Below are 17,907 nucleotides of genomic sequence, written 5' to 3'. Positions count from 1 at the left end.
TGGACACAATGCTGGGTTCTTTCCATAAATTATGTTCTCAGGAATGAGTTCATATGTAGCCTGTATATTACTTGACTAACAGTAGCTTAAACTCATTGGCATTTATTTTTTCCACATAACAAGGAAATCCAAGGCAAGCATCCAGGGTTTGTGCAAAGAGTTGTCAGAGTTGTCAGAATTGGAGAAAAAAATTAAGAGGACACTCAGTTAAATTTGAATATCACACATGAAAAGATGCTCGACATCGCTTGTCATCAGAGAAATACAAATTAAAACCACAATGAGATATCACCTCACACCAGTAAGGGTCGCCATCATCGAAAAGACAAACAACAACAAATGTCGGCAAGGTTGTGGAGAAAGGGGAGCCCTCCTAAACTGCTGGTGGAAATGTAAATTAGTTCAACCATTGTGGAAAGCAGTATGGAGGTTCCTCAGAATACTCAAAATAGAAATACCATTTGACCCAGGAATTCCACTTCTAGGAATTTACCCAAAGAATGCAGCAGCCCAGTTTGAAAAAGACAGATGTACCCCTATGTTTGTCACAGCATTATTTACAATAGCCAAGAAATGGAAGCAACCTAAATGTCCATCAGTAGATGAATGGATAAAGAAGATGTGGTACATATACACAATGAAATATTATTCAGCCATAAGAAGAAAACAAATCCTACCATTTGCAACAACATGGATGGAGCTAGAGGGTATTATGCTCAGTGAAATAAGCCAGGCAGAGAAAGACAAGTACCAAATGATTTCACTCATCTGTGGAGTATAAGAACAAAGAAAAACTGAAGGAACAAAACAGCAGCAGAATCACAGAACCCAAGAATGGACTAACGGTTACCAAAGGGAAAGGGGCTGGGCAGGAGGGGTGGGAAGGGAGGGATAAGGGCAGGGAAAAAGAAAGGGGACCTTACAATTAGCATGTATAATGTGAGGGGGGGGCATAGGGAGGGATGTGCAACACAGAGAAGACAAGTAGTGAGTCTACAGCATACTACTTTGCTGATGGACAGTGACTGTAATGGGGTTTGTTGGGGGGGACTTGGTGAAGCGGCGAGTCTAGTAACCATAATGTTCTTCATGTAATTGTAAATTAATGATAATAAAATGAATTTAAAAAATTTGAATATCAGATCAACTATATAAATAACCTTTTAGTATAAGTTACATATTTAAAATGACATATTTAAGATAACTTTTTTTCCGAAATTTGAATTGAATTGGGCATCCTGTATTTAATCCAGCAGCTCTACTTTAGCAGCAACTTAAAAATGTCATGAAAAGGCCAGGGTCTGTCATCATTGGCCTGTGGCTCTGTCACCGCGAAGTCCCGGGAAGGCATCAGTAGCTATGGGCACAGTGTCAGCTCTCAATGCAGGCAGGCAGAGGGAGGCACAGAGAGCTGCGCACCCCCCCCCCCCCAAATTACCTGACAGTGTCCCCGGCAGACCACTCCACGGCCAGAACTGGCTCTCACAGCCACTTCTCATTGCAAGGGAGGCTGGGAAGAGGATGTCATGATAGATTGGAACCAATTATGATTCACTGTCTGGGAATGTTGCCACAGGGACAAAATCCAGCCTCTTAGCAAGGAAGGGGAAGGAAACAAGAAACTGCAAGTGTCTACTGCAACCTTTTCTTTGCATACCCACTCTGGCCTTGATTTTAGCACGCTTGGATTGCTGTAATTCCAAATCCTGTTACCTAAACAATAGGACTGCTTAAAAATAAAAGTCTAGATATGAGTTTTCACACTTTAGAATAAAAATATTTATTCATTTCCAAGAATATCTAAAAATACCCTCTTCCACCCTTCTCCATCAGAGATGTCCCTGCTGGTTGAGAATCATTACACTTGACTTTTTTCGCCCTTTCAGCCTGTGAAAATAGGTCAGAGGAAGACTATCTTGGAGAAAAAAAACAATAAAACCCCTTAATACATTAAGAATGGAAACATTCAAATCATTTTGGGAAGAAATATATAGGTTTTTGCTTACAGCTATCAGTGAGAAATAAATCAGGAATTTGAAATAAAGAATACCCAGACTTCATTGCTGTATGTTCAGTTTTCATATTACAGAAACTATTGTCAAAGCACTTAATGGGATATTGTGTCTACTTCAAAAGGTGTATGTTCTTTATATATTGAAAAGAAGTAAATCTGCTGAAGTCTTCACTTTCTGTACATAAACAACCTCAGTCCCTTCAGGATGAACTTGCTGTCAGAAGGTTTGACTGTGCCTAATATCAAACACAAGAGTAAAGAGTTTAAAAGAGGACCTCACGTGCAGACTGTTACACTAAAGGGTGAGATTCAAGCCCAAGTTAACCTTTTAAGGATATGCTGTGGCAGTACATCGGAACATAAAATATTGGAGCAATATCAGCTGGTCCAACACACTGTATTTTAGTATGAAAATTAAAACCAGAGCTAGTGACTTGCCCAACTCCACGTAGCTAGTTTGTGGTGGGACTGGGGCCAGGCCACAATCCCTATACCACAGACACACACACAGACACACACACACACACAGACACACACACACACATTGTTAATTTTAAAGCAAAGAGTGGCAGGAAAAATGCCTGCGAGAATACTTCTCTTCCTCTCCCCTTTGAAGAGACCAAACTGAGGAGACTGGAAAGACAAGGGCTGTGTCAGGGAAAAATGAAGCTTTCTGTTCTGGGCTGTTGGAGCCTGGTCAAGGAGGCAGGCTGACTCATGAGGTCATCTGTGGGGCAAGGAGTACTGGTGAGTTGATGTGAGCTCCGTGCTGCTGTCTGGCCATGCTGACCCTAGGTTTGTGGCTCTAGCTGCTCTTTCAATACCCCATGCATGGTGAAGAGTTAGGAATAAGCAAGGATATGGAAAGGGTAGGAAAGGTATTACTCTCCACATCTGTGCACACACAGGACTAGATGAAAATTGCAATAGCAGCTTTGGGGCCCTTATGACCTCAAAGCAGCCATGATAAAATAATCAAAAGGAAAAACAATTTCCAACAGTAATGATGCTTCTGTGATGTTCTTCAAAGACTTAAATTATAATACTGTGTTTATTTTGCTATATTTGAACTTCTATCTAATGGCCTATAGGTTTACAATAATAACTGACCTTTACTGAGTACCTACCATGTACTTGGTATGGTATCAAGTGCTGTTAAGAAATTTTCCCAAGCTTGGAAATAGGCAAAAGAGGTTACTGCATATCCTTTCAGAGTTATCCAAGCACGGTCTACCCAATGCACCTGTGGGTTAGCCAGTTCTCCAGAAGTGCACACCTTTGTTTGAGTTGCTATTTTCTCTTGATTAGGGTATTTTAAATCTCATAAGTGTAGATACTAACTTGTAGAAATTGATAGCGAAGCTTTCTCCACTTCAACACTATTGGCATTCAGGCTTAGATAATTGTTTTTGGGTTTTTCTTAGGGGGTTTTTTGGTCCTATAAATTGAAGGATGTTTAAACACATCCCTGTTCTGTACCCACCAGATGCCAGTAGCAACCCCTCACACCATTTTTGATACCCCAAAATATTTCAGACATGGTCAAATATACCCTGGAAGACAAAATTTTCCCCACTTGAGAATAAATGCTGATATCAATAAAAATTAAATTTGTCTACTAGAGATACAAATTATTTATCTGGTAAAGAAAGATAAATCAGTTTTATTGCCTATACATTAACCAGTTTTTTATCTAAATTGGCCATTATTCAAGCCTTTTCCTTCAGTTACCATTAATGCTTTGCTGCCTCCAGTTTTCTTTGAACCAGTCTTACCATCTTACCATTTCCCTCATTAATATGTCAAATGAATCTTTAACACATATTCGCTTTATATTTGTATGGGTCATGTTTTTAACTGGAAAGTATATTTTGACAGTACTTTACAACATTACTTTATTACCACATAAATATGAGGCTTAGAGAGGTAGAATAACTACCTAACTTATAACACTCATTGAAACCGGATTGGGAACCAAGTCTTCATGATTCCAAACAGTAAGCTCCTAACCATCATGCTGGTATTCTGAGGTTAGTCCTAAAACTTTGCAATCTGGCTTGCCATTGTCACCACACTTAGCTTGCAATTAATTGTACTTCTATGGCTTTAGGCCACCCAATTTTTTACTGTGAAAGGGCTTCAGAGTTCAAAATCCAAGAACTAATCAGAGTGGCCTTCTAACTTCCGAACATTCTTTGGTCACCTTATCATAATATCACTGAAGTCAGCACAATAGGAGGTTGATAAGGAGTACCTGGATTCTATAGCTACTCAATTCAAGATGCTCTGTTCAACACACTCCTTGAAAATACCTGTGAGTGAGTTGCAGCTCTCTTCTCTCTCCAGACCAAAGACAGATTTAGCAGGAATTCTGTTGGGACTTGCTGATTCTGAAATTCACTTTTTGTCCCTCTTCCTGTTTTGCAAACAGGGGGATGTGGTAGATAAGGCAGAAAGGCATCAGGGATTGATGACATCAGCACTTGAAGCTGCTGTGTCTAGGCCTAAGCTGATCTTCAACACTCCTCTGTCTAGTCCAATAACATGTATTGCAGCAGGCGGCATATGGATAATTACTGGGCTCCCTGATTAAAAATCATTTGCCTGACTCAAAGTTCTTAGGCGGTAGCCTAGCTTCATGCAAAATACATGGAATAGTAAAAATAACTATGACTTTTCGAGTGCTTAGTGTATACCAGGTACTATTTAAAACCCCACATAGATGATCTTGTTTAATATTCATTAAACCCCTAGAAGTTACTATTATTTTTCATATGAAGAAACTGCAGCACAATTTGCCCAACGCCACACCAGTAGTGGCAGAGCGAAATTCAAATTGAATTTCTGAGTTCAGGCTCCTAACCACTGCACTCTACCATAACAGGAATGATCAACTATCCAACTGGCAGGAGTGGAATGAGGAAATTAAGGGATAGAACTTCACTGAAGATATGGTTGGCTGAGTGTTCTGGAGGCCAGGATGCATGGCGCATGTGATACAAAAGACCTTCCAATCCTCTATTATGATGTCCTTCCCGAAGCAGAGGTGGTACAGGGCTCAGAAAAGGAGTCCCTCCTGTCATCAGTCACCCTGACAACGCTGCGTTGAGGACATCTTGCCGACCTAGCCTACAGAAATAGCAGATTTATTTTGGGAGAGACCTGACACTAATATTGGATAACACAGTTATTATTATTACTGCTTTCAGTAAACCACAAAAAACATGGAGAAGTAATGTTGACTCCTCGCAGTTGGAAACCTTGACTTGGTTCCCACTTAGGCATATTTATAAGTTGTAAAAGTGTGTGGCAAGTGTGAAGTCATTAGTAACAGAGATGATGTTTACCATCTGAAAATCATTTGTTTCCCCCAAACACATATGGGAACACAAAGTAGTTCCCATCTTTCTTGCCACCTATTTTTCTACATCCAAGAAAGTTAGACCGACCTTAAAAAGTACTACCTCACTTGACAGCAAAGGAAAATGGGGTGCCAAGATAAGATTTGGGTCCACTCAAGTAGTCTGCATTGGAGCCAGATTTTTTTTTTAATACTTCCATGTTTAATAATGATCATCAAAGGAACATCCACAACAGCTTGGCTTTTGTTTTGTTCTGTTTTGTTTTGTTTGTTTTTTCTTTATTTTATTATCATTAATCTACAATTACATGAAGAACATTATGGTTACTATCTCCCCCCTTCACCAAGTCCCCCCCCACAAACCCCATTACAGTCACTGTCCATCAGCATAGTAAGATGCTATAGACTCACTACTGTCTTCTCTGTGTTGCACATCCCTCCCTATGCCCCCCCCCACATTATACATGCTAGTCATAAGGCCCCCTTTCTTTTTCCCTGCCCTTATCCCTCTCTTCCCACCCCTCCTGCCCACTCCCTTTCCCTTCGGTAACCATTAGTCCATTCTTGGGTTCTGTGATTCTGCTGCTGTTTTGTTCCTTCAGTTTTTCTTTGTTCTTATATTCCACAGATGAGTGAAATCATTTGGTACTTGTCTTTCTTTCTCCACCTGGCTTATTTCACTGAGCATAATACCCTCTAGCTCCATCCATGTTGTTGAAAATGGTAGGATTTGTTTTCTTCTTATGGCTGAATAATATTCCATTGTGTATATATACCACATCTTCTTTATCCATTCATCTATTGATGGACACTTAGGTTGCTTCCATTTCTTGGCTATTGTAAATAATGCTGCGATGAACATAGGGGTACAACTGTCTTTTCCAAACTGGGCTGCTGCATTCTTAGGATAAATTCCTAGAAGTGGAATTCCTGGGTCAAATGGTATTTCTATTTTGAGCATTCTGAGAAACTTCCATACTGCTTTCCACAATGGTTGAACTAATTTACATTCCCACCAGCAGTGTAGGAGGGTTCCCCTTTCTCCACAGCCTCGCCAACATTTGCTGTTGTTTGTCTTTTGGATGGTGGCAATCCTTACTGGTGTGAGGTGATATCTCATTGTGGTTTTAATTTGCATTTCTCTGATGATTAGTGATGTGAAGCATCTTTTCATGTGTCTGTTGGCCATCTGAATTTCTTCTTTGGAGAACTGTCTGTTCAGCTCTTCTGCCCATTTTTTAATTGGATTATTTGCTTTTTGTTTGTTGAGGTGCGTGAGCTCTTTATATGTTTTGGATGTCAATCTTTTATCGGATCTGTCATTTACGAATATATTCTCCCGTACTGTAGGGTATCTTTTTGTTTTATTGATGGTGTCCTTTGCTGTACAGAAGCTTTTCAGCTTGAAGTAGTCCCACTTGTTCATTTTTGCTTTTGTTTCCCTTGCCCAGGGAGATATGTTCATGAAGAAGTCACTCATGTTTACGTCCAAGAGATTTTTGCCTATGTTTTTTTCTAAGAGTTTTATGGTTTCATGACTTACATTCAGGTCTTTGATCCATTTCGAATTTACTTTTGTGTATGGGGTTAGACAGTGATCCAGTTTCTTTCTCTTACATGTAGCTGTCCAGTTTTGCCAGCACCATCTGTTGAAGAGACTGTTATCTCCCCATTGTATGTCCATGGCTCCTTTATCGTATATTAATTGACCATATATGTTTGGAGCCAGAGTTTTAATAAAAAAATCAATCAAAGATAGACATTCCTAGAGAACTGGATTTATTTCAGTATATATTGTACACATGGTTCTTTTTCAATCCAATATACTTTCCTCTGTCCTCTTTTCTTTTTCTTCTAATAGGCTTGTAATGGACTGCTCACCAGTGAGGGGAAAACCCACTCCTAGGGTACTGCCTGCAATTATAGGGTCCTCTGTCTTCTGGGGAGTCCCAGGCTGCCAGAAGATGACAATTAAGTCAAGGATGTAGCATGTGGAGAAAGCAACAGCAATGGTTGGTCACACTGATAAGTAAAGCAGCCATGTGGAAAGCATGTGGAACTGTAAGTAAGAAAACCTGGGTTCTTGTCCCAGATCTGATGCTTGACCATGGGTATGGCATTCTCTGAGCTCAAAGAAGCTAAGCATTCCTCAAAATGGAAATAATTAATATGGACCTCAGGTATTTGGTTAAAAGGTTTAATGAATATAAAGCATCCAGTCAAATGCCTGGCACCTGGTGGATGTTCACTGTTATTAACTCCAACTTTCAATCCCAACCCTTTTGACTCCATCCTATAAATGTGACACTGAAAATTAAGTTAAAGATGTTAAAGGGTTATGAAGACAGATCCAAGCCTGTCACCACAGCTAGAGTTGAGTCCCGCATAACCCTTGAGGTTTTTCAAATTATTATTTATTTTTTCCCTTTCATGCCCTCCTTTGATACTCATTTTAATCATTTTTACCCTTTAAAAAATATGAATGGGTTTAGTGGAACGTGTGGTATATTTGCTCTGGGACCTAAACCTCTGTATAAGGATGGTCCTCAGCCTCGGCAACAACAGGTCATCTAACCTGTGAGTACCACCCCCACCTCCTACTCAAAGACACATGACTGATCTCAGCCATAAACTTGTCAGGCTGCTTCTGGGGAAAACCAGCCAACACATGGTGAGGATATTCAAGCAGCACTGTGCAAAAATCCATGTGGCAAAATAGTAGAGACATCGACCAATAGCCAGCACCACTTGCCAGCCATGCAACTGAGTCACCTTGGAAAGTGAGTTCTCCAACCCCAGGCAAACTTTTAGATGACAGGAGCGCAGCTGACACCTGGACTTCAATTTCATGAGATCCTGAGGCAGAACCCGCAGTAAGCCACTCCCAAGAGAAAGAGAGAAAGAATGAATAAAGGAATGTATGCCTGGCAGGTACCATGGGATGAGATGTAAATTTATAAGATATCCCATCGGCCCCTCCACAAATACACATATAGTATGAGCATGCCACAGTGCTAAATGTGGGTTGACTCTTTAGAAAATAAAATCTCTAAATGCAAGCCAGTTATTTCATCTGGTGCTCAGCAGAAGAAACAGAGATCTGTTCCAACACTAGAGGAAAAACTGATTGTGCTGACTTATTAAATGTGGCAGAGAATGCTTCCCAATTTCCATCTGCCCCTTCTTCTATAGCAATAAAAAATCTTGATTTTCCAGTTGGAACATTATCACCTGGCTAAAAGAAACTTAAGAGTTTCTCTAGTTATTTGAAAAAGAGTATAATGTGGTAATGATAACCAGAGCTTTGGTGTCTTATAGAGCAGAATTAAATATAGCTGTGTGACCTCAAGCAAATTATTATCTATCATGAGGCCTACTCACCTTGTCTATAAAACATAATGATGAATTTATAATTTATAAAGTTGCTGTAAAGATTAAATTTTTAACCCACACAAATGCCTTAAATTTAGCATAGTAATCTGGCATAGGATATGTGCTCATTAAATGGTAGCTATTGTTTAAAAACATAAAGAAAAAAATCTAAAATGTGAGGCATTGGAAGTTTCTTGATAAGGCTCAAGTATAGCTCTTAAATTAACTGCTTGCTCTATTAAGCCATTATTCAGTAATTTTGAAATTGTAAGCTGGTACTCAGCTTTCTTTTACTACTCTAGACTTCTCTCCTTTGGAAATTCTCACGTTTTCCATATTTTATACTTTGAATCATTAAATCTCTCCAGTTTCCTAAAACGAAGGAAAATTCATCCTTTGATCTAGTGATCAGAGGAGGGAACCTGGAAAGGGAAGATGAATGAATCTCTGCCTGAATGCAGATGTCAGTCCTCTCTCCAAATGAGAGGCAGCTTTACATGACACACTTGTCACCTTTCCTCTTTCCTCCTCCTTTCCTTCTGCCTGTATATAATTGGTACCCCTGTCAAATAGTCTTAATTACATTTCCTTTGGAGAAAAACACATTTCAGCTGTCTTGGAAAACCAGTTTAAAAGTTGCCTTAAAAAAATACTAATATCTACCGTCTAAAAATAGGTAGTTACAAGGGCATGCCAGAGTTTATCTGGACTGGAGAGGTTGGGTGGAGCTCTCTTCTCCTGCAGCCTGGTCAAGAGAGAGATGGGATGACTGCATGTAAGAAATAAATGGGTTTCTTAAACTTTATTTTTCCCTTTGAGTGATTTTGGTTTCGAAGGTATTTTGCCCCAGGATTTTTCCACCTGGAGTTACACCTACACTCATCCAACCTGGTTGAGAATTCTTTCTCTGTCAGAGCCAAGAATCCTTCCCTGTTCAGGTTGAGGTTTCACCTAATGCGCAGGGAGAGACCACCCAGAGAGCTGCCCCACAACAGCCTTATCTGATTAGAACATTTGGAAAGAACAAACTGGGCATGCTCAATTCAGCTCTCTATCTCATTTTTTTTTCCTCTTGAGCAAGCACAATTTCTTCTGTTAGTCATGCCATAAAGTCCTTCCCAGTTGGAAATGTTGCCCTGGCCATTGCTGCCTATGACTATGAGTAAGTGTAATTAATTCTGGATGAAGTTAGGAGGCCCATCTAACTCTCATTTTAAGGTACATTCTTCAATATGGGCTTCTCAGTAATAGAGGGGATATTTTGTCCATCATATCTCCCTCTCCTTTGTCTTATTGATCAATTTGTTCTAAACTGAGGTAGGAAATTGGTTAGTGTATTAATTATATTTTCTAAATGTCTGTATTCTTGATGCTCTGATATATGGGGCCTCACTTAAGGGGCAGAGACTGCCCCTCTGAGGGCTAGCTAATTCCTAGAGAAAGCAAACAATCCCCTGATCTTTCATATGCAAACTGACCAATCTAGAACCCCCACCCCCCAATTTCTTCCTTACTCAAACTCTCTCACACCAAGCCAATATTTCCCTGCCCTAATCAACCCAGGGCAAAGTAACAGACAATTTGGGACAGCCCAGAGCCCACTGAAATTATTCCAATTTGCCAATCCTAAACCTGCTAACCCTGCCTTACCTTGCCTTTCTGTGAAAAGCAGGATAAAGGCTTGTGTTTATGCTTTCCCTTTGCTCTCTCTGCTTCTTTCTCTCCTGTGCTTCCCTGTGTAGCCCTGCAGGGTGTGGCATGCCCCCTCCTCTTGGGGACTGAGAGTAACACACTCTCTCTTCAGTGTCTGTCATCTCCTGATCTCTTGGCCTCACCATACCTGAATAATAATAAAACATTTTAAAACAGGGGGAGTTGTTACTGGTTCCTTCCAAAGGTTAGAAGAGGTCTCTTCAGAAGGTGATGCAAAGCATGACTTTAAAACACAGTCACTAATACTATTTCCCTTTCTTTCCTGCCATACTTGTTTTTAAATTAGGGAGATGGGAACAGAATTTCCCAAAGAGCTGGGCCCTGGTTAGCAATAATTTGCCCAGTTTTCATTTATTCTTGAGATTCTAACCATTGACTTCCAAAAGAAAAGTCACATAGCCAAGAATTTATTACTCAATCTGTTAGGTAGACAGACATGAGCAGCCAGAGAAGGGGAATATAAGGTTCAAGGAAAAAACCATCCAGTTATAAGAGTCCCACTTGAAAACAACAAAGGCTTTGTAGGGAGATAACTTCCTTGCCTATCAGGAACAAGCTAAATTGGTTCCAACCAGATCACAATGCAGGCACAATCAAACAAAGCTAAGAACCACCCAAACCACACCCCCGCATAATCTCATTAAAATAAAACTGCAATTTGCTCCTCCCCACTCCCCATGGCCTTTTCTGTGTGCATTTTGGGAAAAGAAATGCATATTATTCAAAGAAAAGGGAGTGCAGGCAGCCTCAGAAAGGAGGCATTCTTAAAGCTGAGGATTCATGTCTTTTACAGATTTCAAGAATGGGTTAAAGGGCCAGGGGGAGCATAGGCTTGACATGTGGTCTCATGATGTCTATCTCTGGTGAGAGACATGTCACCATCCATAGTCATTCCTCTAGGTACTCTGTAAGATAAACTTAAGGGATTTTTTGATCCTGTTCTCCAAGATAGTGGTTAACCCCAAGCACAGAGGAAACATACCATTTAGGACTGCTTTCCCTACCTTAAGATAGAGTTGATTGTTGGCTAATTGCCATAAACTATATTAGGAATCTTACCTCCAAACTCCTGGTTTTTAAAATGGAATCTTAGCCTTAAGATGTCCCTCCTTAGCCTTAAGGAGTCCCTTATGTTCTTACTATACTATTTATATCATAGACAGGAAAAATTGATCATGATGCTTATCCCATGTCCCTGCTCTATCTCAGGACAACCCACCTTCCCCAGGAAGAGTAAATAAAAAGTAAGGGGTATAGTAAAAGGGTATCTCACCGCGACCCTCCTTACTCCAGAACGACTCAGGAGACACAGGCCCACGCAAGAGATTTTATTATCTGAAAGAGAAAATAGCTGCCCACAGAGAGAGGGAGCAGCAGCTCGTGGGTGAGGAAGCACGTTTTTAAGGAGTAGGGGTAGGATGTGTTCTGCGTTGGTGATTGAATCTTAAGGGGTGGGCAACCATCTGGGGGTGGGCAACCATCTGGTCATTGGTGACTGGATCTTAAGGGGTGGGGGTCTTAGCGCGCCAGAATTTGCCTTCATATAGTTTGAACAAACTCCATTTTCATGGATGGAAATGGGAAAGAAAAATTACTTCCCATCAAAAAAACATTGATTTTTCTAGAGATTTTAGTAATATAGTGAAATTCTGGCACTTCCTTAGCCATGAATCCAGCTTCAGGTTTTACATTTTAAATCCAGAGTTTCAGTTAATTGACACTCAGAAGACTGATTTATTTCTCTCCCATCCCCCATTCCTAGGGCCTCTTGGGAGGCTGCGAGTCTAAAAAATTTAGGGTGAACTTCCCTACCATCTGGTGGGAATATTTTGCTTATGTCTCTTGGTTATATTCTGTCTCACCTATTTCCATTCTTTTTGATTGGACCAGGGAAAGGGCCAATAGGTCTAGACACTGGGGAATTATCACCTGGTAGATACATTAATAAAGAATGACCTAGATATAATGTTTGAGGCCCACAAAGGCATTAAGATGGTGTGGAAAAAAGGGAGAAAGTCACTTATGGCAATATCAGTGTTTAGTCTCAACCTTATTTCATCTATGACAGGGTTGGCAAATTATGTTCCACTGGCCAAATCCAGCCTGTCACCTGTTTTTTTTTTCTAATAAAGTTTAATTGGAACACAGCCACACCTATTCTTTGTGTATTCTGTGTGTTTGCTTGCATGCTATAACAGCAGAGTTGAGCAGTTGTGAAAGACTTTATGGCCTTCAAAACCAAAAATATTTACTATCTGCCTCTCCACATAAGTTTTCCAACCCTTGCTCTATGTATGTTCATTGGATGCTTATAGATTGCTTACAGTGTGCCAGGAATAGGGACAGTCTGTGACTTAAATGAGCTCACAGTCTGCTGGGGAACCAGATATTTTAACAACTGTTAAAAAACAGAATTCAAGTAAGTAAATTTGAAGGTCTAATTGGCTTTTTAAGTGATTCATGGATTGGGCAGCATCTGTCTAGGAAGTAGAGAGATATTACAAAGGGCTACAGAAAGGGACAGGTTTTTTTAAGGCAGTGCAAGGAAGTTATAAACAAAAAAAGGATTATTTTGGGTGAGGTCACCTTCATTTGGGGACTTACAGGTCTTAGTAGAAGAATTACCTCATCATCCTTTTGGGGATAGAGTGGGCACATGTGACATTATCTTATCAATGCTTAGTAGAAAATCCCTGACTGACTACATCTCTGGGGGAGATTGAAACTATAATCCGATTAGATATTAAACCCCAGTTTGGTGACTTGGCCTAGCAGAAGTGACTCCATGTTAGGCCTGTATTTTTCTTTTTAACACAACTAATTACAAGCAGTGTGAGAAACTCAGTAACAGAGGAAGAAGAACTCTGAGATTGTGAAGAAAGGAAAGACTCTTTGGGGGGTGATAAGGTAGGGGAATGGGAGAAGATTCTTTGGATTTAACTGGAAAGATTGCCTGTGGCTCATTGGGATGGATGTTTTAAGTTATGTTAAAGAACTTAGACTTCATCCTCTAGGCAGTGGACCACCACTAAGGGAATTGAATCAGAAGAGCAACATAATCAATTTATTTTTGAAAAAGAAAATATTGTGGCATCTTACTACACTGATGGACAGTGACTGCAATGGGGTATGGGGAGGACTCAATAATATGGGTCAATGTAGCAGCTAAGTTGTTTTTCATATGAAATCTTCAAAAGAATGTGTATCAGTTATAATTAATAAAAGGGAATACAAAGAAAAAGAAATCATGTGAAGTCTCTCATATATCTGATACACGAGGGAAGTCTAAACTCTGGCAGATAAGTTAGGAAGTGTTGCAATAGATCAGATTTTTTGACGTAGGCCAAGCCCTGTTCGAAAGAATTTTTATGTAAGCCTATTTATTAGCAAGTAAAGTACATATCAGGATTTCATTTGGCTTCAAGCATAGAGTACAATAAACTGAAGCCAAACATTAATTATATATACATATCTAATTAGTTATGCTTACAGTGTGGATATATATTAAATCAGAGAGGATTCATTCCCTACAGAGGATTTTTTCACTCCTACTTTATTCTTTTCTTCTATTTAAATTAAATTAAATTCTTTTATTCTGTTTATTAAAGTAAATCTTCTATTAAATGAAGATAAATTATTATCAATTGCCCTCGTAGCAGCAAACTCTTTTCCATCCCCCTTTCTCCCATTCACCTTTCTTCTTGATAGGAGGTAAGAGAAACCAGATTGATTTAGCTATCAAGTATTATGTATTTCAGGATTATAAGATGATATGAATTAGTCTAAGCCTGTCAAGGTAATTTTACTTACTTTGCCTATGATTACTTTAGAATAGGAATGTGATGCACTAATAGAAAGTCTGCTGAGAGGCTTCCAGGAAGAGAGTCGCTACTGGAGAGAAGAGACATGTATAGAGGAAATAGACTCTTCTTTGTTAGATTTATTGTTTCTGGATATGATGCCTGGAACTGTGGCAACCACCTCGAGACTGTGAGGGACTAAGCTAATATACTGAAAATAGCAGAACCAAAGGATGGAAAGGACTGGGTTGATGATATAGATGACTCAACCTGAAGATGTTGCACCTTGGTGCTCCATGGCTATTCAAGATAGTAAACGTCCTTATTATTTAAGCTTGTTTTAGCTCAGTGTTCTGTTCATATCACTGACAGCATTCCACCTAACATAGGCTCCCAGAGAGAAAGATACATATGAAATTTTAGTCTACCAGTAAAAGGATTCATATGTGTATATGTTCTGTGTTTTTTCTAAAGCAGTACTTTTTTAAAACATTTTTTATTAAGGTATGATTGATATACACTCTTATGAAGGTTTCACATGAAAAAACAATGTGATTACTACATTTACCCATATTATCAAGTCCCCACCCATACCCCAATGCAGTCACTGTCCATCAGTGCAGCAAGTTGCCAGAGATCCACTATGTCCCTTCTCTGTGCTACACTGTTCTCCCTGTGATCCCTCACCATGTACCATGTGTACCATGTGTACTAAACATAATACCCCTCAGTCCACTTCTCCCTCCCTCCCCACCCAGCCTCCCACACCCCTCCCCTTTGGTAACCACTAGTTCATTCTTGGAGTCTGTGATTCTGCTGCCATTTTGTTTCTTCAGTTTTGCTTCATTGTTATACTCCACAAATGAGGGAAATCATTTGGTACTTGTCTTTCTCCGCCTGGCTTATTTCACTGAGCACAATGTCCTCCAGCTCCATCCATGTTGTTGCAAATGGTAGGATTTGTTTCTTTCTAATGGTCGAATAGTATTTCATTGTATATATGTACCACATCTTCTTTATCTGTTCATCTAAAGATGAACACTTAGGTTGCTTCCATATCTTGGCTATTGTAAAAAGTGCTGCGATGTACACAGGGGTGCATATGTCTTTTTGAATCTGAGAAGTTGCATTCTTTGGGTATATTCCAAGAAGTGGGATTCCAGGGTCAAATGGTATTTCTATTTTTAGTTTTTTGAGAAACCTCCATATTGCTTTCCACAATGGTTGAACTAGCTTACATTCCCACCAGCAGTGTAGGAGGGTTTCCATTTCTCCGCATCCTCGCCAACATTTGTTGTTCTTAGTCTTTTCGATGTCTAAAGCAGTACTTTTCAAATGTTAATGTACTTATTAATCACCTGGGAACCATGTTTAAATGCAGGTTCAGATTCAGGGGGTGAGGTCTGAAATATTGCATTTCTAACAAATTCCCAGATGCCCATCATACTGGTGCAGAGCCCTCACTTTTGAGTAGGAAATGTAAACCAGAGGTATAGCTCATTAAAGGTGGATAGAGGGGAAACCTCCCAGAGACTGATAGGGTTTTTAAAGGGAGAGACAAGAGTCATGATGGGGTATAATAGCAATTCTGGTAATTCAAACACAAAGTTCAATACTATGCCTAATTAATAATTTCAGAAAAGTTACACCGTAAATGGTGAAAGCAGGACAAGTTCTTGGAGACTGACGCTGCAGAGAAGAGGGAAGTAGAAAGTGTCTTTGTTTGTATGAGATCCCCAGACAAAGCACAAATCCATGGTTCCTGCAGAGCATTCAGATGGCTATGACAGGCCTTTTGCCCTGAAAATACTGTGGTACTTCCACCTTCACTGTAGGTAATTTAAACCAATTAAAAAAAAAAAGAAAACTGTAAAATAAGTGTGAGGGAGTCCAAATTCTGATTTTTCTGCAAAAAATAAAAAAGATCACTACTTTGATGCTTTTTTGGGAAATAATAGACAAAACTCTTTCCAAATGTTTTTTGGGGTACATTTGCTTTGCTGGTACCCTAAGCATGCATGAGTATGCCTGTTGTGTAACTCAGCCCTGAATTTCCAGACAGGAAAACAGAATAATGTCAGTTCAACATATCCCTTTAACTTGACATGTTCTCCAACCAAAGTAATTTAGTGCTTATGGGTTGGGAAAACATCTTTGTAAAGACTATTTTAGTGTTCCTTTCTGGTAGGTAAAGCAGCCAGTCAAAAGGTAAACCAACATAATATATTGATATAACCTGTCAATGAGCTATCCACCTGAGGAATGTGAGGCTAATAAGAATATAGTTACTAAAAATAGATGAATAACTGTACAGATCTAAGCCTTTATTTACAAACATTCGTTATGAAACAACTTTGAGAATGATGAGGAAGTAACTTTGTTGGTATGACTAAGAAAATGAAGGGATGCTTTAATTAACCATTTTACCGAAAGCAGAAAAACAAGTTTCAACTTCCTGTTCCGACAATAGAGCCTGGAGTTTCCTTCTTCAATCCATCATGTTAAACAATTGTATACCAGAAGAAAAGATCAGCTTTGGAGATGGTTTCAAAGAATCCCAGTGTGGATACCAAGGTGTTTAAAAATATAATTTAATGGGCAAATTGAGAGCGGAAAAAAAAAACTAAATATAGAAATCTGAAGATATAAAAATTGCTAACTAATAGGGCAGTTTTCTGAAGAAGACTGCTGAAATCAAAAGATATTACCTATTCATTATCTTCAAGTCATAGAATGTTAGAGCTAGAAGGATCTTTAAGAACAGTTGTTTCATTTTATAGATAAGCACACAGTCCAGGTAGGTTAAATGACTTGTCTAAGGTCATATACTAACTTATTTCAGAGTCAACATCATAATCTAGACCTCCTAGGACAAGCCCAGTGTTTTTGCTCTGCACTACATTGTCCCTTATAACTGGGACCCATTCTACCAGTGTTGACCACAGTGTTAATTAATGACCCACAGTCACTCTGGCTGTTACTGTAGATTAGTTCTCTGAACTCCCTCTCATTCCATATTTATGCATGCTTTCATCTCCTTTGGAGGTTAGAAAGCTAAAAACCACATTCCCTACACTCCCTCGTAACCAAGGTTTAGCATAGAAGGCAGAAGTGAGAATGGTGAGGTGATGGCCACATATAGGGAAACTAGATCTTAATGTAGAAGCATCTGGTTTTTCCAGGGTGGTTATAACACATGTTTTGTCTGATCCTTAGCATTGTAAGTGATGAATGGTGGGCACTCATTGTATTGTTGTCCATTAAAATACTTTCTTTTGAAACAACAGGTATGGCTGCTGTATTATTTCTATATGGCATTCAAGCTTGGTTCCCAGGTCTTCCTAAAAGTTTTGTGTATCAGAATTATAATAAATCATTTTCTGCTTAAACTCTCTAGAAAGGATTCTGTTGTCTGCAACTAAGAATCCTGATCAAGGTTGAGTACTGTCCAGCAGAATCTTAGTAATAAAGAAAGTCCTTTAACAGATTCACTATTGAGAAGAAAACTGAAATTAAGCAAATTGAGTGTGAAGGCTTGAGAAATAAAGGTCAGGAGAGAGGAAGCAATGGTATAAGTCCAGGTCTGAATCTGAAAGTCTGAGAACAGGAATGCAGATGTCTGAGGGCAGAAGAAACTGTCTCAGCTC

This window comes from Manis javanica, chromosome 2 (assembly GCF_040802235.1).
Source record: "Manis javanica isolate MJ-LG chromosome 2, MJ_LKY, whole genome shotgun sequence".
NCBI lineage: Eukaryota > Metazoa > Chordata > Mammalia > Pholidota > Manidae > Manis > Manis javanica.
This window is presented reverse-complemented; position numbering follows the sequence as displayed.